Raw genomic sequence first — 21,643 nt, 5'->3', positions numbered from 1 at the left:
AGACGGTCGACCACCGGGCAGATATCAAGCTGGAGTTTAAGTTGGTAAATTAGCCAATATAAAAGGGGAGGGAGGTGGTGTCCAACGTATCGCCGCAGTCCCTAATGCGCAGGCGCAAAACGAATAAAAGGCGCGCTCCGCAACCTGCTATTGGGCTCATTTCGGCCAGCTACGCACCGACGAACATGTGGCAATAAACGTCGCTTAGCGCCTAAAAACTTGTCTGGTCCTTCGCATGTGAACCACGCAACACGACAGAGGCCGCTAGTGTTATTCTGCGGAAGCAGAAATTAGGACTCACAGCCTCAGCCTTTAAGTATTTGACCTGTTGATTCATTTGTGATGTTCTTCCTGCGAATGGGTATTCCATCTATGCAATTGGTGCTAGTCGTTTCACCGTTAAGCTAAGCTAAACTACGCAACCAAGTTATGCAAAAGACCAGGTGACATAGATATAAAGCCCGCTGTAGCAAAGCCTTAAGAACTTGCCTGCTCGCAATTCCAGATTCTTCTCTGTGTCCCCACCTCTCTTATCTTCTCGCAGTGGCTGCTCGAGTCTGCAGATCCTTGCAATGTGGCTATTCATTTATTGTAAACCTCATCGTCATAGAGGCAGTCAACACTTTTCGCTAACGTCGGCACAAGATCACCTGCATATTATGGCATTTATCTCAGTGGCGTTAAACACTTCTAGCAAAAAATACTTAAGTCAGAAAGCCTAACCGTCGATATCTAGGGTCCTTAATAAAAAAATAATTTATCTGCAGTCTGGACGTGTTATATTGAAAGCAGATGCAAAAATGTGGACCCCGAAATTACAATTTCTGCATCAAATAGGGCTAGTTCGAACGAGGCGCTACTAAAACAGAGCTAGCGATACTACCACGTTCGCAATAATTGAGCTCGACCATGTGGCTTCACAGTCTCAGCCTCTTTAGTTACTCACAGGCATTTCGGTTAGACAAAGAATTAGGAGGACGGATGCTTTAAGCGAAGCGATGTGATCTAATATTTCTCTTCGTATTTTAAGCTTCCGAGGTCTTTCATCTAATAGCATGATGTATTCCGGTATTAAACTATTATAGATTAAAATATATTCCGGTATTAAACGATTATATGTATTATATATTAAAAACAGGGTTAGTCACCATTTCTCATTAACGCTTGCAGGAATAACTTCCGTATTTTATTTTCTTGGTTACCATAATATACTTTGCTGAAGCGTTATTTTTAATGCATATTATTGCCATTACTCTGCCGAGTACTATTTTGCATTTCATGACCTTAAGGCACATTGCATATCTTTAAATTCAATGTCTACATCGTAAAGTCTTATGAAATAAAAGCACGAATGTGTCTAATAATGTTTCATGCATGGGCATTGGTTTGTTTTCAAAATTCCAAGAAAACAAGTTTCTGCTGTGACGTCTTTGCATTTTGAATGAACATGTAAGGTGTGTATAAAAGATATGTGAATTCCGTCTCCAACTAAGGGCCCCAAGACTGTTCAGTTGAGCAGAGATGGAACGTGTCACATTTTCTGCAGTACGACTTTCGCTTTTCTTGCTCTTACTGTGAGTATCAAGCTTTTCACGGGACGAAGACGCATTTTGCTTTAATTTTACACTTCCACGTTTTCGCACGTTTACCTAAACCAGCAAACTAAAAAGGCACTTCTAAAGTGGCGGTGTTTGTTTGTCAAATGGCAGATTAATTTCATTGAGTGAATCATGCACTATCCACTGTAAAAAAGATAATCCAGGATGGTATTGCACGGAAATGTTTATGAAGGATACCTTAACGCTGCAGTCGCAGAAGGAGTAAACAAGCCTACATAAAGCGCCTAAAATGAGCCTGCAGTGTGAGTTCGTAGTTCTCTGAAATCATTAAAGCAGCATAATTTCTTACTCTGACCAAATATGTACTTATTTCTAATACCGACAGTAAATAATTGCGAATAACGATGGGAGAGGTACCTTCTCAGAAAGGCTTCTACCCAGCAACTCCAGTATTTTGCGTATTAAATGCTGTTTGAAGGGGAAGGTCACGCATAATGCTTTTATGAGCATGAAACTAAAATACGTGAAGTGTTTTTCCGAAAGTTAGTATGAATATGCAGGTAGTTTTGATGTTCTATCATATGTATTCGTAAAAACGTTTTGCTTAAGAGAAATTATACCTATCAAAACAGGAATGAAATAGCTCCCGAATAGGCAAGCTGTGTTATTGAATGCATCAATAAGAGCTGAGCTTAAGATAACAGATTGGGCACGTAGAAGTGCACACAATGTAGTGGCAAAATGCAGCTTAAGAAAAATGAAGCAATAGTACGAATTTCGCACAAACAATGCGTGAGCGGCGCACTTCAGGTAAGATAGCAGAAACAGAACAAATGCTTTCAGTGTTTTTTATCGCAGACGCGTTTTATCCTCTAAATGTACAGATGTGCTCGTTGTCTGGGGATCATCTTAGCAAAGAGTGTGAAGGACGGACTAGAAAGAAAACAGCGGAAGTGCTTACCAGCAGCGTTGTGCATAAGTTGGGTTGTGAAAAGCATGAGAGACGTGAGGAATTAATGGGCCCGATGTAGAGAAACATGGAGCAAAATGGTAAGCAGTCGAGCTTACTTAAGCAGGGTGATCTTAACAATCAGCACTGACGACCCCTAGAAGCGAAAGCGACCCTACACCAACAAGCCGAATTGTCTACTTCTATGCATTAGATTTCTTCTACATTGAGCCCTTTCATTTCTCTGGTTTCTCATGCACTTGACAACTTAGGATGTTGCGCCGATGGCGAGTGGCTACTCCCGCAATTCCATAACCATAAATCCGCCCAGAAACCCGTATGTGGCCCATTAGTGCAACTATTTGGTTCTTGACCTCTTTTTCAATCGTTTAACCCCAGACGAGCGGCGTACAATGCCGGGGAAAAGCTTTCGCTCATATAAATTCGCTGGATACCCATGTGGCGGTGGGAATTGAACCTGGCAGTTCAATAAAGCTTCAACTGGGGCACAACGCTGATTGTCACCGCTTGTTTCGTTGTATTTGTTCCCAGTCCTTTGCGTCACCTATGCAGACTTGGCTGTATTTTGATCTATTGGACCATACTGCCTCTGCCGTTTTAGAATTTATGTAGAGTGGATGCCAGAAACTATATCATAGTTTGTTTTGATACTGCAGGACAATCGCCTGGTGCCATCATCACGCAAATGGGTAAGACTGCGCGTATCCGGTAAACATACAATATTTTTTAACCTCAACTTTCTGGCTTCAAAATTTCAGAATTACAACAGTTGGTGATTAGCTATCACAAGGGAACTAAAAACACGCACCAATGTATCTAACCGATACGTGTAGAGTAAACACGCGGTTTGTGGTGTGGCCAGGCCTGATCTGAGCATCAGCAGATGCTTAAGCTTTCTCCGACGCTCGTGAATGCATCACATTTAAGTAGTGGCAGACGTGGATCATACTGAGTATGATAACAAAGACTTTCACATCCTTTGAAGAAAGCTACCAGGTAACAGTAAATATCAGTTGCTTTTTTATATCAGATGAAGATGATGCAAACATTATAAAGATAGACGCAAAAAGGGTTTTATGAAAGAGGTTGGCGTCTCTATAGAAGTCCCCATTGACTATATTCTATAAAAACAGGGATTGTCGTTCTGTTTAGAAAACATGTGCCCGGTCACATTGAGATGTTCTTACACAGTCATTTACAAGTAGCCTGCCATGTGATACACGAAAAACAGTTTTATTTGCGCCATCATCGTAAATAGAACAACCCAAAAAGACAAAATGAACGGAGAAGAGGAAGGTTGCGGTGGTGCCATATGTACAAAGAAATTCACTTGGCCTCAAAAATGTTGGCAAGAGGTATTGATGCAGCATTGACCACACCACTCAAGATGAAGAGGATTTGCCCGGCTATTTAAAGGGAAAGAGAATCGAAGAAGCAAGAATATGGAGTGAAACATAGAGGCCCATTTGTTGGTGTTGTGGTGTTGTGTACAGGTTCCACTCTCTTATGGAGCCTGTTATATCGGACAAACAGGGCGCTGTATTAACAAAATACTACTGGAACACCGGAACGACTTGGAAAGTGGCAAGGATAAAACATTTCTGGTCTCCCATTGCCATTCCTGTAGAACAGTGAAGGAGAAGTGTACTCCCCTATTTGACCAGGATAGGATTTTGTATCACCACAAAGAAACCTTTGACGAGTGAAGTAGTGGAAGCATATTTTATTTCAAGGAACATTAAGTGCGTCAGCAACACTCTATTGCTCTGTCAAGCAAAAATATTTTTTTGAGTAACGTTTTGTGTAGCAGGGGAACCCAGGGGTTGTTTGACATGAATACTTTGTTTTCGTCATATTTGTTTTATCTGGGCCTTGGAGTAAAGGCTTAGGCTGAGTTGTGAGTAAGCGCTGGTCCTGGGGATTCCTTTTATCTTGTCCTGTGTGTAACTGTTCGCGCTGTTTATATTAGCAGTAGTCGCAAAAGCCTACCTCTCTCTCTCTCTCTCTCTCAGCGCTCTTTCCGTATAAGCGTACCTTATTTAAAAATATGGCACCGGCAGAAAAACGGAACCATCCTGGTGACTCAAGGAGACAGAAAGATAGCAGTATCCTAGTGGGGTCGACGTGAACGCCCTCACGCCCTCGGCGGCGAAGGTCGGTAGAAGTGGCTAGCGGTTCAGCTAGATAAATTACGAGAGACGCCTGTTGTAGCACACGATAGTGTCCGTGATACATGGCGATAAGCTTGCTGGACAGACCAGGTGGTGTCGATTAGACCCAGAGCCATACGTAAGCACCGGGAAAGAACTTGTGGGCAGAATGGCTGCTGTCGCTATGCGCTTGCTTCTGGGCTTGCTCTTTGATGCAACCGAAAGAACTCACTGGCTGAATTGTTCAGCATGCCTGGCAGCTGCTGAAAGTGGGATATACTATCAGATATCAGTATGGTAAGGGAGGATGGTGTCTAGGGTAGACGAAGGTTCTCGGGCATACAAAAAATGGTGAGAATGGGATAGCTGCTTGAACAGTGATGCTGTAGACAAATGTTAGATATGGCAGAATTTTGCCCCAATCTCAGTGAGCGGAGGCTATGTGCTAAGACATGTCACCCAGTGGTTTATTGGAGCGCTCTGTGAGGCCGTTGTTTTGAGGGTGGTAAGCGCAGGCAACCCGGTGGATTATCTGACATTTGTGTAGAAGCGCCTCATTATTCGTAGGTAAGAAAGATTAGCTTCGATCACTTACAAGTTGACGGGGTGCCCATGCCGCAGAATGAAGTGGTGAAGAAGAAAGGATGACATTGGGTGTGTTAGCATCCGGAAGTGCTTCTGTTTCCGCGTAGATAGTAAGGTTATCGATGACCACGACAATCTAATGATAACCTGTTGGTGCGTGCGGCAGAGGTTCACATTATTCAATGCCGATTCGATCAAAGGTTCGGTCTGGGCATGGAAGAGGCTGTTGTGGGGCCGGCTGATGGTGGGAAGGAGGCTTGCGATGCTGGCAATCCATGCACGAGCCCACATACCTCCTGACGAAGGTATACACACCACGCCAGTAATAGTGGTGTCGAAACCGTTCATAAGAGTAGAATGCACCCAAATGGCCACAACGGGCGTCATTATGGTAAGTTGCGCAGATTTCCTTGCGGAAGTGGTCAAGAATGACCAGCAACTTGCGACCATGGTGTCGAGAGAGGTCGGTCATGAATGGCGAAATGCTGCGCATTTGAGAACAAAGTGCGCGAGCGGCCGACTAAAAGGACAAGTTCGTGAGAAGATCGATGAGCAATGCCAGCCACGGGTCCTTGCTATGTTACGATGGCATGTTGTCGGTGGACAAGAAAGACAAGGTTGAGTTGAAGGCAGAGGGCAACGGAACGTCAGACAGCACAGCTGAGTGAAATAAAGCGTCTTCGTCTGAATATTGCGCCCTGTGCGACGGATCACTCGGATATCATACTATTGTATAAGCCGCAGCGACCAGCAGGCGAGACGGCTGGCGGGACCGTTCAGTGAAGACGACCAGTACAAAGCGTGGTGGTCTGTAATAACATCGATTGGGCTCTTCTACCAGCTTGGCCGAAATATCTGAAGTGCCCAAACAAAGGCTAAGCATTTCTTTTCTGCCATCGAGTAATTTGTCTGTGCCTTGATCAACGTTGGATGTGCGTTGCCAGAAAGTATTTACCAACACCGGGTTTTTGTTGGGCAGGGACATCCCCGAGGCCGGCGTCGCTAAAATCAGTGTGCACTTTGATAGGAGCAGCCGGATCAAAATGGCGCAATGCAAGGAGTGAGGTAAGTATGGTACGAAATTTTTTGAAGGCAGTATCGCAAGCCGGCGACCAGTCAGAAAGATCGTTATGAGCGTCAAGAAGTCTCGTCAGAGGGGCAATGATGGTCGCAAAGTTCAGAAAAAGAACGCCTAAAACACAAACACAAGCCTATAAAGCTCCGTAGCTGCTTGATAGAAGTACGTTTCGGTAACGTAGCGACAGCTCGGAGTATAGATGGATCAGGAAGGACACCATATTTCGACACTGAAGTCTCTAAAATTTTGAGTTGGCGAGCGACGAAATGGCACTTTTTTAGACTGAGCTGCAGTCTGGCGTCCCTAGGACATTTCATGAAAAACTGAACTTGGGTCAAGTGAATAGCGAAGTGTAATCAAAATGCGGCGATATCATCTAAGGAGCTTCAAGTAGCGGAGGATATTGTCTCTCATGCCTTCAAAGGTGGCGGGCACGTTACACAGACCAAACTACAGGACGTTGAAGTCATAGTGCCCATCTGGAGTGAAAATATCGCCTCCTTCCTACCATTCTTAGCCATTGGAACTTGCCAGTAGCCAAACTGTGAATTGATTTAGGAGAAAACTTGCCCCCTATGTAGACTTCAGCATACTGTCTATGCCGGGTAGAAGATAGATGTCCTTTTATGTAATCACATTCAGGCGGCGGTAGTCCACATAAAATCAAATAGACCCGTCTTCTCGACTAAAACGACCGGCGACGCCCAGGGGCTACTGGAGGCCTGAATGACACCACTTCTGAGCATCTTGTTGACGTGCTCATCAAGCATGCGCGCTCCGAGGCTACGACACGATAAGGAAGTTGACTTATTGGGGCGTGCGTACAGTGTAAATGTGATGGGCCACAGCTGACGTCCAACCCAAAGATCGCTACTGAATGTCAAAAGAAAAGCAGAATCGGTTCAGCATGTCGAGGAGCTTGGTGCGTTGGTCAGGAGATAAAGCACTGTCAACGGCTTCGTCAAAGATAGCCGGAATTAATAATGGGGACGAGGAAAGAGGTGGGCTAAGGGCACAGAGGTTGTCGGAGGTTGTATCCACATAGGCTGAAAGAGGTAGAGTTACAGAAATAAATATCTGAAACGAAGACGTTCGGCGTGCCCACCACACTCACAAGGTCGCCGAGTGGGTTGAAATAATCGATACTGGTGGCTAGTTCAGTACTGCCGCTTGGTACACTAAGGATGGTGCAGGGCAGGGCAAGTTATATTCGCGAGACAAAAAGGAAGATGGTATTGTGATCGAACGAGCTGCGGAGAGAGCCGCGCCGGATCTTAAGAACGGCGACAACGGATCGAGACTGGAAGCAGGCGCCTCGGACCACCCAAGCAAGAGCTGGGGATTGTCCGGATGTGAGCGACCAGCATCGGCGATGGTGAGACGCCCTTGAATGCACCTGACACGGGCCAGCCGAAGGGAGCAGTTCGTCACCCGGCGGCAATTACCGTGTTGGGTCCCGCCAACAAGTCGGCGACCGGACAAAGGAGAGGAAATGACCAACGTCCGGTCCCTTCAAGTGTGGAACGCCGGTACGGACAGCGGGAGCGCATTCTTCCTTTTCATCCCATGGTCGGTCAATAGGACAGCTTTCGGCTTGTTTGCCTCTTTGAGTGCCTGCCGCCCACTTCGGGACTGATACCCCCAGGTGCAAGAACGCACAGCGACCACCAGCTCATGACATCTTGCCGTCTGGTCGACCACCTCCTCACCTTGAAGCCAGGAGAAGTAAAAGATGTTTGCGAGTGTGTGAGAGTGTGTGAGAGTGTGGAGCAATGAGGTGACGGAAGCCACTCCCTCGAATTCTGGCCCGCCCCTCATCTAAGGAACATAGGAAATCGACCCTATATAAACTTGCGACAAGTGTGCTTCGTGCGTCGTAAAAAGGAGTCTCCTCCTCTAGTCAGTCTCCGACTAACCAAACGCTACCATATACTTATTGTATATAAAGTTCTCCCTCTCGCGTAAAGTCCGTTTTCTACCACCCCGTCCTTGTTCCTGCCTCGACAAATTAACCGGCCCTACCACACGCATCCTGAGTAATGAGAACTGGATAGCAGCTGTGAGATGGTCTGCGTGGTGTCCTTTCTTCGGCTTGGTGAGTGTGTCGCCTTCTGTGCTTAAGTTTTGCCAGGCTTAACGTAAGGTGTTCGTCCTGGTAAGGAAACTTGGTTGTAGAGGTCTGTTCGATTTTGAACCCTGCTTTACACCAACTTACTTCTGAGAGACTTGTCACAAATAAGGGCTGTCATGGATAGAAGAAATCTGCGAATAACGGAGTTAACTGTGATATATGAGGGTATGTGGATGGATTGTGGTAAAAGAGAAAAAAACAAAATTGGCAGCGCGATTGAAACCAACGGTTATGAAGACCAGAGTACTGTGAAATGCTGGGGTGACATGAACCGAAAAGCGCAGGAGGAAATTGAGGAGCGAAAAAGAAAAGAAATAGAGGGAACAAAGTAAAGAGGAAATGAAGCCAGAGACAAAGCGATTGGAGGTGAGACGAGCGGAAGCACGGGCACAAGTGGCGAAAGCGGACAGGGCAGCTGCTGGGAGCCGTCAGACGTCTAAGCCGCCTAAAACAAGACCTATTTTGCAGCTGTAACAATACGTAAAAATGTACTTCGAACGCATATGTGAGAAAAATGAAATTCTTCGTTCCTCCTGGCCCCAGCACCTCTTGAAAATTTATCCGTGCGAGGCGGCCAATGGGCTTGCTCTGCTTACCAAGGAGGAGGCGGACGATCACGATAAAGTAAAAGCAACTTTTCATAAAAAGTATCTCCTCTCAGCCGAATTCCCTCTGTCGGCGGTTCAGAGAAGTAGTTAAACAGTCTTCTGAATCTTTTCCGGATTTTGCTTTGCTTACTATCTCAAGGCAAATCTTATTGAATAGCTCAAGGCCCCTGAGGTTAAAAAGGTCGTCGACCAGATCTGTTTAGAACAATTTTACGATTGTCTGGATGAGTAAATGCTGCTGTGGGTGAAAGACAGGCCGGAAAAGAAAAGCTTGGAAAGCGCCGCCGAACTCGCAGAAGAGTTTCAAGTCAGATGCGACGCAGGGAGAGAGGGCGCGCGGGCAGTCTAAAACCTCACAAATATTTCGCGAGGCATCCATCGCGGAACGAGAGCCTGGTATCTCCCACGCGGAGAGGGAAAGGGACAAGACACGGCGACCTCGAAAATGGCGCAGCTTTGAGAAATGACGTTTGCAAAGAAAGAAGGGAGAAGGACCGTGATATAATCTTTGAGCCGAGGAAACCGGCCGCTTGCTTTCGCTGTAAGGAACCGGGCACATCGTGAGCAGCTGTCGAAGGGCAAAGGTAGTTTTTTCGCTCACCACCCTAGACGAGGAAAACATGCTCTTGTTGACGCCGTACATGCGTGAAATGACCGTAAAAGGGAAACATTGTCATGTTCTGCGCGACCCCGCCGCTACGATGGATATGGTGCACCCCGCGCTCGTTTCCCCACAGGATTTCACCGGTGAGTGCGCGTGTGTTAGACAGGTGGCGCAGGCAGACAGCGTTTGCCTGTCTGTTGCACGCATCAAAATTGAGAGTCCGTTTTGGGGTTCTGCATACAGAGGCGGCGGTGTCAGTGGCTTTGCCAGAGCAGTGCCCGTATCTTTTTTCTAACCACTCAGAGGGCCAGCTAAAGAAAGGGGGCTTGAGCTACGGGGACTATTCTGTGCAGGTGCTTAGGTGTACTTAAGCCCGCGAAATCACAGCGCAGTTAGATGATTCGGATGAAGGTAAAGAGCATGCACTCTGCGAGAGAAATTCTGACGTACATGCCTCGGCGTTTCTTTTCAAGAATGTGATGCCTTCTGCGCCGCTTAGTGAGTCCAGTGAGAAATTTGAAACCTCTTTGTTGCCTCCGCCATTGGACGGCTTCTCTGACCTTATGAGGGTGCACCGAGATCCTATAGCGGTTGAGCAGGCGAGCGATGACACTCTCGAAAAGGAAATGTCAGGTCAGTGAAGGATCGGCGAGAAAGCAAATTGTTCTGAAGGAACGCGTAGGTATGTTCTACAGGCAGTACAAAGACGCCAAACGCGTGCACTGCGAGCAGCCAGTGGCGCTACAGAACTTTTGGGAAGTATCCTAAAGCTGTGTCAAAAGAGGCGGCTGGTCCGGTAATCTTGGCTTCAAGAGAACAAAGGCTCTGCTGTTGAGAGAATGTTATTAGCCTTGGAGTTTTAGGAATCTTGAGTGGTTTGTGCAGACACATGACACTTGTCGAAGGGTGGGAAAATCACAGGATAAATAGAAGGCACCTCTGAAGCTCGTGCCACTGATCAGTGAGCCGTTCTAGCGTCTTGTGGTAGATGTTGTCGGTCCACCACTTGCGATCGCTTCGGGCCATTTCCACATCCTAACGATCATCTGCCCAGCGACGAAGTTTCCTGAGGCGATTCCCTGAAGGAGTTGAACTCTGCAGGAATTGTGGATGGTCTAACAAAGGGGATGCCTTTGGTGGGTTTCCCCGCTGAGCTGCAAAGCTACCGAGGCAATGCTTACACGAGTGCGCTGACTAGCACCTTCCTGGAGAAATGCGGCATTTGCATACTACACAGCTCTGTAAGGCACCCTCAGAATAACAGCATAGAGGCGTACCATTCAGTGTTCGAAAGAGTCCTCAGGGCATTGTGCTACGAAAATCGCAGAGAGTGGGAAGAGTGTTTGCCGGCTACCATGGTTGCACTGCGCTCGGTGCCGCATGGAGCGACAGGGGTTAGTCCACCTGAACTGGTATGCGGTCGATTGCTCATGTCACCCCTTCGCAAGCTACGCGAATCCTGGGAGAGGCAGGGCGGCGACCCCAATGTTCTCGAATATGTAATTGACCTGCTGGAATGGCTTCAGTCTTGTAGAAAACTTGTCGAAGCTAACGTGAGGTCGACCCAGAAGAAAGCGAAAGTCTATAACGACCGTGGCGCGTGGCAGCGATCGTTTTTGGCAGGAGACAAGGTAATCCTGCTGGCCGCGTCCAAAGCAAACAAGCTTGATAGGGTTGTGAATAAAATTTTGGAAGCCAACTATGTGGTAAAGATGTCCGGTAGGCAAAAAGGGTAAATATTTACCACTGCAATTTCATGAAGCCGTATTGACAAAGGGAGGCGGTCGTTCAGCTATCCTGAATGCACTCAAAGAGGCAGAGACAGATTTTGTATTTCCCGTTAGGGGTACAACCTCTTTCAATGAGGTTCTTAAGGGTGTATCTAGTGATTGAGATCTCGTCCTGCAGTAGCATAATTTTTGAGGTGCGCTACCGTAGGGGCAAGGAAAACGGCAATGTTGACGGTATCAGCCAAGAATGTTTCCTCGGGCCAACCAGATACCGTCCACGCGCTCCTCTGAGTGTACCTTTCATGCTTAAAGGGGTCTATTTTCTTGGCCATATTCCTTTCAGACTTTTTTTTCTTTAACAACACTTAATCATATAGATTAGTATATGCCTAGTTTAGTTTTACGATGTAAATTTATCTCTCTATATTCACGTTATCAGCTGTTGTCCGGAGATCGCGACGGCAGCTGCGGTCCTTAGTTGTTACCAAAATTTATCCAAAAGTGCAAGGACTGGCTAAATAAATCGCCCGCGTAGGTCTGGTCAGCACCTCTTTTCACAGGACACCCGTAGAGTGACCAGAAAGGGGAGGCAATTCTTGGGCCTATAGTTGGGCCTATTCTTGGGCCTTTGGTCGCATGGCACAGCTAAGGAGATGGCGGTGCTCCTGCCTCGGCGGGGTGGGGGGGTTGTGCAGACATCATCAATGATGCCCTACTTGAGACCTTTGGCCTGCAAGCATCTCACTTCTGGATAAAAGAGGGAACCGGAGACTAGCCCAGCTTATGCAACCTCTTTAGAGGAGATACTTAGTGGCTCGATGTGCAGTGCAGAGTCGGTGCGCTGTGAAACTCCAGTAAGCGGCAGGGCGACGTTTTGTAGTAAGCGACAAAGTCGAGATTCAATAACGGACACAGCAGCACCACTGTCTATAAGCGCAAGGGCACAAACATTTTCAAAGGCAGTTGAATTAAATTGTACGGTGTGGAACCATGAATTTCAGTGGTCGACGAAAGTGCAGTTCTTGTTTGCGGAAGTACGCCTAGTGGTTTTCCGGCGAAGGTGAGCCAGGATTGCGATGAAACAGCGACTGCGAGCGAAGACGCGAAGAGGTTGAGCGGTGCGCAGGCAAGAACTGGTAACATTGGGATAAGGGTTGGCGTGGGCCTCAGTGATGGGGCGACAGATGAGCATAGGTTGTCAGGCTCTGTTCGGCAGTGAAGGAAATACGCAAGCTGGGGCGAATCCTACGTAGGAGGGGGTGTTCATGCGGCGACTTCCGCGTAAGATAGTGGAGTGCGTCCTGATGTCGGGACAGCGTCAGCATGAGTGAGCGGAGTTGTATAAGGAGTTGGTTGGCCAGCAGACGGAAGTGATTTGGCAACATGTTCCTTAATAACCTGAGGTACTGTTGGACCTAGGTGTTAGGTGGTTGCGGAATGTTTGGAAGTAGGGACTATTGCCAGCAATCTCTTCCCGCACGAGGTCTGATCACTTGAATTATTGTGTAGCGGAATGTGGCATCAAAGACGCTATTGTGGCTTCAAGTTGTCGAACGACAACCCGTTGGCGACGAAGGTCTTTGTAACTTTGGCACATGGTGACCACATCAGTTACAGTACGGAGACGATTGGCCAAAAGCATTTGGGATGCGCCTTGGTTGACTGCGTTCATGACGAGGCGAGTCTTGCAGGTTTCAGGCATTGATGCAATGACACGATGTCACAAATATAAAAAGTCCTCGATGTAGCTGGTGAACATTTCTTCTGTTTGCTGAACCCCTACAACGGTGCCCTTGAATTGACTGATCCAGCTACCCGGGCCCGTGGTTGGTACGGGCTATGCAACCGGGTGTGTTCTCGAGGGGTCCAAGATTCGCCCTCCCCCCTTTCTCCCCGTTAGGATTTCTCCCATCTGTGGGTCGGTGCCCGAGTGCGCCCGGTGGATGAATGGCATTCCAGCGAGGGGGGGGGGGGCGTATTGGAAGACTCTTGGTGCTCTTCCTGACCTGGCCAGGGAGAAACAAATGAGAGTCAGGCCTATCAGGATCATATGGCACAAACTCGCTGTCCCCGTTTCCTATCTAAACGCCCATAACCTATTCCTCAGCCAAAATCCCAGTTCTTTTATATCATCCCGCACCGCTGCTTCTAGGGGAGATCAGAAAAGTCTCACCGGGTTCTCTCCCCGGTAGTGGGTTACTATAGGAGCAGATCACATATATTTATTAACTTCCTTACGAAATAGTTTCTTCGTTTGGACCTGTTCTTTTATATCTATCATTGAAAAATCTTTCTCTACCCGTTATACATATGTGGTACGGGCGGAGTCTGTCTATGACCTCCAACATACTGTCTGCTGCACCCGCTCGCGCAAACGACCTTCAGCGCGCAGCTTGTGGTTCGCTGGCGACCGAAGACATCAACGAAGTGAGATTTGAAGGAGGCCAAAGTTGGGACGTCAACCTTGGGATATCTTTATTGGCGTACCATAAAATGGCTACTTCCCTAAGATAGGAGAGTACGTTATGGAGTTTAAAGACGTCATACTATTTATTGTCGGCGTTTACGCGTTCCACAACCAAAGCCAGTTTTCAACGTCTTGTTCGTCAGTGCAATTGAAGATCGGTGAGTCCCGCTGGCGAAGCACCTCGGAGCGTAGAACTGAAGGGGCCGAGGACGCGAGGATGTATAGGTGCTGTAGTCAATCATCGTGACAGGATTACAGTGGCTGCGGAGCTCCAGCACGAGGAAAGGGAATATAAACACCTGAGACAAGTGTTAAGCAGGGGGTCGGGCTAGTAGCGGGTAGGACTAAGCGGTGGTGGTTTATCTTGACGACATCTAGCCCGCAATAATACTTCTTATTTTTCTCTCTCAGCAATCTGTCCTCACAAACATTACTTCAATAAATGCAAAGCTGCATTAGGGGCTAGTTGGTTAAATAGTTCAAAACACTTGCGCGCTACGCAACACACACACACACACACACACACACACACACACACACACACACACACACACACACACACACACACACACACACACACACACACACACACACACACACACACACACACACACACACACACACACACACACACACACACACACAAGAAAGCAGGAAACACGTACACAAGACAAGCGCCCCATGTGCGCGCTTGTCGTGTGTACGTGTTTCCATGTTTCCTGTGTTTCTGAGCATAGCGTAGCGCGCAAACTTCCTAAATTTTTGTTTTCATTACATAGCCATCATCATCATCACCAGCAGCCTTACTATACCAACTGCAGGGCGAAGGCCTCTCCCATATTTCTCCAATTTACCCGGTTCTGTGCTAGTTGCATCCACTTGACCCCTGCGAACTTCTTAACCTCATCCGCCACCTAACTTTCTGCCGCCCCCTGCTACGATTTCCTTCCCTTGGAATCCAGTTTGTTACCCTAAGCGAACATCGGTTATCCTCTCTTCGCCCTACATGTCCTGCCCATGTCCATTTCTTCTTCTTAATTTCCACTAGAATGTCTGTAACTTGAGTTATTTCTCTGACCCACTCTGCACGCTTTCTATCTCTTAATGTTACCCCTACCATTTTTCGTTCCATAGCCCTCTGGGTTGTCCTCAACTTAAGTAGAACTCGCTTGGTTAGCCGCCACGTTTCAGCCCAATAGGTGAGTACAGGCAAGATGCAACTGTTGTATACTTTCCTCTTGAGCGATAGGTATCAGTAAGCTGATAGTCTTAAACTGCGAGTGCTTGCCAAATGTGCTCTATCCCAATCTTATTCTTCTTGTTATTTCCTTTTCATGGTCCGGATCTGCGGTTACTACCTTTCCTAAGTTGACATATTCGCCCACTACTTCCAGTACTTCGCTGCCTAACGTAAACTGCTGTTCCTTACCGAGGCTGTTAAATATTACCTTAGTTTTCTGCATATTGATTTTTAAGCCTACCTTTCTACTTTTTCTGTCTAGGTCATCAATCATTATTAGCAGTTCATCCCCCGAGTTACTTAGCAAGGCAATGCCATCAGGAATTCGCAAATTACTGATGTATTCTCCGTCTACCTTCATCCCTAACTGCTCCCATTCCAAGTCTCTGAATACTTCCTCTAAGCAAGCTGTGAATAGTAGTGGAGAGATCGTGTCTCCTTGACTAACACCTTTCTTTATAGGAATTTTGTTACTTTCTTTATGCAGAACTATGGTTGCTGTGCAATCTCTTATATATCTCTCAGTACTTTCACGTACGGCTCGTCTACCCCCTGATTTCGCAATGCCTGCATCACCGCCAACGTTTCAACATAGTAAAATGCGTTTTCGTAATCAATGAATGCTATGTATAAGGGCTGCTTATATTCTGAACATTTTTCTATCACCTGGTTGATGGTATGACTGTCATCGATAGTAGAGTATCGTTTCCGTAAACCTGCTTGATCCTTTGCTTGATTGCAGTATAAGGTGGTCATGATTCTATTAGCAATTTCCTTAGTAAATACCCTATACGTATTTGACAGTATTCTATTTGGTCTGTAATTTTTAAGGTCCTCAGAGTCCCCTTTCTTATGAATGAGGATAATGTTTTGCATTCTTCCATGGTTCCGGTAGCGTAGATGACACCAGGCACTGCGTATACAGGGTGGCCAGTTTTTCTAGAACGATATCGCCCCCGTCCTTTAAATAATCTGTAGTTATCTGATCCTCTCCAGCGGATTTCCTTTTTTTCATAGTTTCTAATGCTTTCTTGACCTCGTGCTTCGTCACTGGTGGAACGTCTGACTGTTTTTCCTTAGCGGCAATCTCATTACGGTCCTGACTACTTTGGCTACTGTAGAGATCTGTATAGAACTCCTCGGCTACCTTGACTATCTTGTCCATATTAGTGATGACGTTGCCCGCCTTGTCCCTTATCGCATAGATCTGGGTTTTGCCTATGCTCAATTTCTTCTTTACCGCTTTAAGGCTTCCCCCGTTCTTTACAGCATGCTCAATTTTCTCCATGTAATACTTCCTGATATCGGCCACCTTGCGCTTATTGACTAGCTTTGATATATCGGCAAATTTTATCTGGTCTGTTGGATTGAAATCTTTCATATTATGGCGTTTCCTAAATCTTTCGTCTCCTTAGACAGCTTACCGCTATCCTCTCTAACTGTCATACCGCCTACTTCTACAGCGTACTCAGTAATGATATCTCTGAAATTATTGTTAATTGCTTCTAGGGTAATGTCGCCATCCTCGGTTAGAGTTGAATATTCTGTAGCTAGATCCTGAACTCTTCTGCTCTCCCCCTCACCGCTAATTCGTTGATGGTTTCTTACTTACCACCGTACGCTGGAGCATCTAGATGGACGCCCATTCAGTGAAATTAAGATTTTAGGCCCCCGGCCACGGCGATCGTCTACGCTGAAGGCCTTCCAAGCACTGCTCCGCTTTATGAGATGCACAGGCCTAATCGAAAGACTATGAGTGTGCTGTGACATGACTGTGACGTGATGTGATGTGGCGTGTCTATAATGTGACTGCACTAACTTCAACTATCCCTCTCTCACAACTTTTATATCCACTTATCCCCTTCCCCCAGTGCAGGGTATCAAACCGTTTGCTTTCACTGGTTAACCTGCCTGCCTTTCCTCCTCCTCCTTTCTTCCATTTTTCTAATTAATCTGTTGCGTTCCTTCTTCAGATTTAGGCTAATTCGAGACGTCACCATCCTGTGGTCACTGCATCGCACTTTCCTGATTACCTCTACATCTTGCATAACGGCGGGGGTTGAACACAAATGAAGTCAATTTCATTTTTAGTCTCCCCGTTAGGAGTTTTCCATGTCCATTTCTGGTGCTTCCGTTTGCTGAAGAAAGTATTCATGATTCCTAACTTATTGCGCTCTGCAAACTCAACTATAGTCACTCCCCCCTGCTATTCCTAGAACCAATGCCATAGTCACCTACTGCCTGGTCTCCTGCCTGCTGTTTCCCTACCTTGGCATTGAAGTCGCCCATTAGTACATTATACTGCGTCTTTACTTTTCGCAATGCCGATTATACATCTTCGTAGAAGCATTCAACTGCCTGGTGATCATTAATACAAGTGGATGCATAAGCCTGTACAACCTTAGTTTATAGCGCTTATTAAGCCTAAATACGATGCCTGCCACCCTCTCATTTATGCTATAGAATTCATCTATCGGGTCTTGAATATTTGGGGGCTGGGATTTAAAAAATTCCTGTGCAAAATCTACTAACCCATTCGAGCTGAAATAACGTTCACAAAGTAGCAAAACATAGTCTACGTTATCTGATAAGTGATTCAACATCGGTACTTGCCTAGATTTCTCGAAATCGAGAAAAAACTGCTCTCGGTAGCGAGCACCATTTTCGCAGAAGACAGTCGAAAAGCTATTTTAACATGATGCGCCATCTGTCGAGGAGTGAGACAAGCTCCATCCCGGCCGTCGGCGCCCTTGCCTCGCTGCCCGACAGATGTCGCACCATGTTAAAATAGCTTTCCGACTCTCTTCTGCGAAAATTGTGCACGCCACCGAGAGCAGTTTTTTCTCGATTTCGGAAAATCTAGGCAAGTACCGATGTTGAATCACTTATCAGATAAAGTAGACGATATTTTGCTACTTTGTGAACGTTATTTCAGCTCGAATGGTGTAGTAGATTTTGCATAGGAATGTTTTAAATTCCAGCCCCCAAATATTCAAAGCCCTGTATATTGCCTGCTATATACTTATTGACAAGGAAACCTACTCCTAGTTCACGCCTCTCCGGTGAACCTCGATGACACAGTACATGCAAATCCTTCAGTACAGTATATGCCTCATTCGGCCTACTAATCTCACTAAGCCCTATTACATCCGATTTCATACCCTCTAGTTCCTCTAACAGCCACTGCTAAACCAGCTTCACTAGCTACGGTTCTAGCGGTAAACGTTGCCAGGGTCGGTTTCCAATGGCGGCCTGTCCAGCGGAGCCAGGTATTCTTAGCACCCCCTGCTGCGTCACAGGTCTGACCGCCGCCGTGGTCAGTTGTTCCGCAGTCACTGGTGACTGAGGCCGGGGTTTTACGGATATAATCATGAGAGGCTGCGGCCAATTACTGCACCAGGGTGGCTAACTCCTGTTCTGGTGATGGCAGTGCGTTTCCGGGGCTGTTCACCGGCATCAGGTCGCACCCCAAACCTGTTTATGCAATTCCATCGACACGCTGACTTTTTTTTCCGGTGGGAAATTGCGTGGTACCGATATTTGAACCCCGGTCCTCTTGCATGCGAGGCGGATGTTCTACCGCTACCATTACATAACCATTCGTTCATAAACGCTACAAGTACGCGAAAGACAAAGAGCTAATTGCAAGGCAAACGCATAATTCTAAAATGAGTGATTTGTTTTAATATTCCATCGAACAGCAAGTAAGAGGTACTTTGAATGCTCAGTTGGAAGGAAAAAAGCATTATTCATTGTTAAGCGCGACCGCAACAATTTTATTGTTTCTGGCCTCTTATTAGAAATCATTTCACTACTGCTGCAACATGCGTCTGCCTTTGATGTTACAAATTATTTGCGATAATCATTTTTACCTCGTCTCATTATTGCGCCGCCTTGCTAATATATTTCGATGCTAGTCTAATCAAGCTTTTGTTTTTATACTGAGGCCATCGATAACTAGGCAGCATGTAAATTATTAATTGCTCAGATGGTCAGAATGTACTTACTATGGTTAAAATAAAATAAATGATTGGAATGCTTTGCTGAATGGCGTTTATAAATAGTTCAGAAAGATTTTAAATGCATGAATCATTGAATCAATTTTCTATCCTCGCTATATTCAGCATGCGACCCCACTCCTCCATATGTCGTTTGACTTATTTGTTTTAACAACTTGGTATACTGAAGTAGTGGCAACGGGAGTGATAACAGCTTGATTACTAAACAGATTCAGTAAATAGTGCTTGAACAGTTGCACTGGCTTGTTTGTTTTCGGTGTTCTGAAGCTTTCGCCATTTCGTGCATTACCATTATTTCACAAATCAATAATTGAAGTTTACGGAAAAAAAGGTAACTTCCGAGCTATTCGCTTATAGACTCGGTGAAAAATATGTGAGCCATCACTATTTTGTACCCGAAGCATAGCTTCAATTTAAGGTGTTTCTGCTTTATAATTATTGACATTAAATTTTTATGCCATACCGAAACCTCAAATATTTGGTCATAACCAAGAAAGCGAACTGGTTATATATATTTTAAGAAATTACCCATTGAAGACGAGGTGTATACGGCTGTTTTCATTAACGTCCTCCCAAAAGCAAGCATTAAACTACAACGGGAATAATACAGCTTGCTCACAGAGATTATAGTTAGAACAAAAACTGTGCCCAGTCAAAGGCACTGACACCAGGCAGTCTCTCTACCAAAGTCCCTAACCACGATTGTCAATAAATGTGACGGCAAGGAGAGAACTAAACGATTGCCTTTTCGGAGTGAGACGTGGTTCGTTGTACTTTGAAAGAAATACGTATTAGAAATGTAATTTCTAATACGGATTTCGTTGTTCATAACATTCGTCTCAGAGACTACCCACGGCTACAAAAAGTAGCTAAGGCTAACTAGGTTAGCTGAAAACTTGTCCTGGTCAAGGGCTCGAACCCAGAGCACTTTGCCCTTTGTTAACACAAAGACTTCAAGCAGCTCGAAACTCTTGCGATGAAACTTTTTCTACTGGACCAAAGCTTTCTTGCGTAGCTTCTAGTGGATTTTATAGATAACGTAAGTCATTTTTCGCCATGTGACACTAGAGCAATTTGTATCTAGCCACTGCAACGAAGGCAGAGCACGCTAGCCGGTCCGGGGCGTCTGCTTCGGAGTGACCCGTCTTCATTGCATCGCTCATACCACAGGCACTCAAATTGATATTTGCGCCATAAACTGCTCCCATTGTGTGTGTAATAATTGTGTGTTGAAAATTCGTAAAACAAACTAATATAGTAACATTTTTCGCAAGATAAAAATGTTCGAAATGTCTTATGTTTTAAAACGTTTACTAAAATTTACGAAAGCAAAGCCGGAGTTAGCATTATTAATGTGCTCGTTTGTCCACCTACATGACTAACATTGCCTTACTACATACATTGCCTAATTGGCTTGTATTCTTATTGAAACAGGAAGTAAAATAAAGTATTTTTTACCCTCATGTTCCAGAGGACACTAATATTTTCCTGAAACATACAAAGACAAATATATATATTGCTTTTCTTTTCTTTTTAAGTCATGCGCACATTCAAAGGCCGAAAATTCACCTGAAGATGCACCACATGTGCCAGAAGCTTTATTGGAGCGATCTGGAAGTCGTCCTCCTCCAAACCCACCAAACCCTCCGTTTCCACCACCGCGAGTAGGAATTCGCCGGCCACCTCCACCGCCTCCACCGAGAGGTTAAAGGTCAATAATGACCTTTCTAACCCGCGCTTTAAAAGGGCCGCAAAATTGGAGGTCGATTATGTTTGGGCACGCAATAAAGAAAGAAAAAATCATTCACTACTCTCACATCCTACTCCGAAGTGTTTTGTATTTTCTCGTGCCGCAGTTCAAGGAAAACAGGTATTTTCGTTGAATGGCCAGTAAAAATAATCGTGACAAATCACGCAGATGTCTAGCACGAAATAAGGGTGGAAGGAGGGAGCCTCAAACTGCAAGTCGAGCCAACATTTCAAAACGGGGATTTGTCTTCTTTGGGTGAAGAAACGTCCACTTCTCGAAACGTTAGCTCGACTTGTAAACTGAGCCTCCCCTCCCTTACCTTTGCTCAGAGCTCTTTCGTAAAATGTAGCCATCTTCTTTCTGTCGTTCTACACTGATGAAGTTGACAAGGTGAATGAAACAAGATCTTTAAAATAGGTTTCCATTTACGCATAGCCTAGGCTTTCGCGCTAACGTGTGGCCGCATAGCTCAGATAGCAGCCTGGTTGGGTGCAGAATTGCTATACGCCGTTTGTCATATGAATTTTTTGTGGGAACTCATGAGAACAATTTTTCGTTGTTTGCTGATTGCATTGCAATGTCTTTAAAGCCCTTAATTTAAAAAAAGTTCATGGTCTCTGCAAGAATTGTCTCGCTACAGTGGGAGGATTGCGATTCAGCACCCATCAAAGGTGCTATGAGATCTACAAGACTACAAGCTTGAACGCATGCCTTGATCAAGTGTAAACGAAACTATTTCAAGGGTAAGGATT

General features: G+C 45.7%; 1 long non-coding RNA gene across 1 annotated transcript; it reads left to right on the top strand.

The window, feature by feature from the left end:
* The first annotated feature begins 1,495 nt into the window (after nucleotides 1-1,495).
* Nucleotides 1,496-20,964, top strand: LOC146193506 (uncharacterized). Its single transcript, XR_014706466.1, has 3 exons — nucleotides 1,496-1,574; nucleotides 3,186-3,218; nucleotides 20,680-20,964. It is a non-coding gene; the product is annotated as an uncharacterized LOC146193506 (long non-coding RNA).
* The last annotated feature ends 679 nt before the right edge of the window (nucleotides 20,965-21,643 follow it).

Source organism: Amblyomma maculatum, chromosome 4 (genome assembly GCF_055883805.1).
Source record: "Amblyomma maculatum isolate TAMU_Amacu chromosome 4, ASM5588380v1, whole genome shotgun sequence".
In the NCBI taxonomy this organism is placed as follows: Eukaryota; Metazoa; Arthropoda; class Arachnida; order Ixodida; family Ixodidae; genus Amblyomma; species Amblyomma maculatum.
The sequence above is the reverse complement of the archived record's forward strand: the minus strand, read 5'-3'. Positions and strand labels throughout refer to the sequence as shown.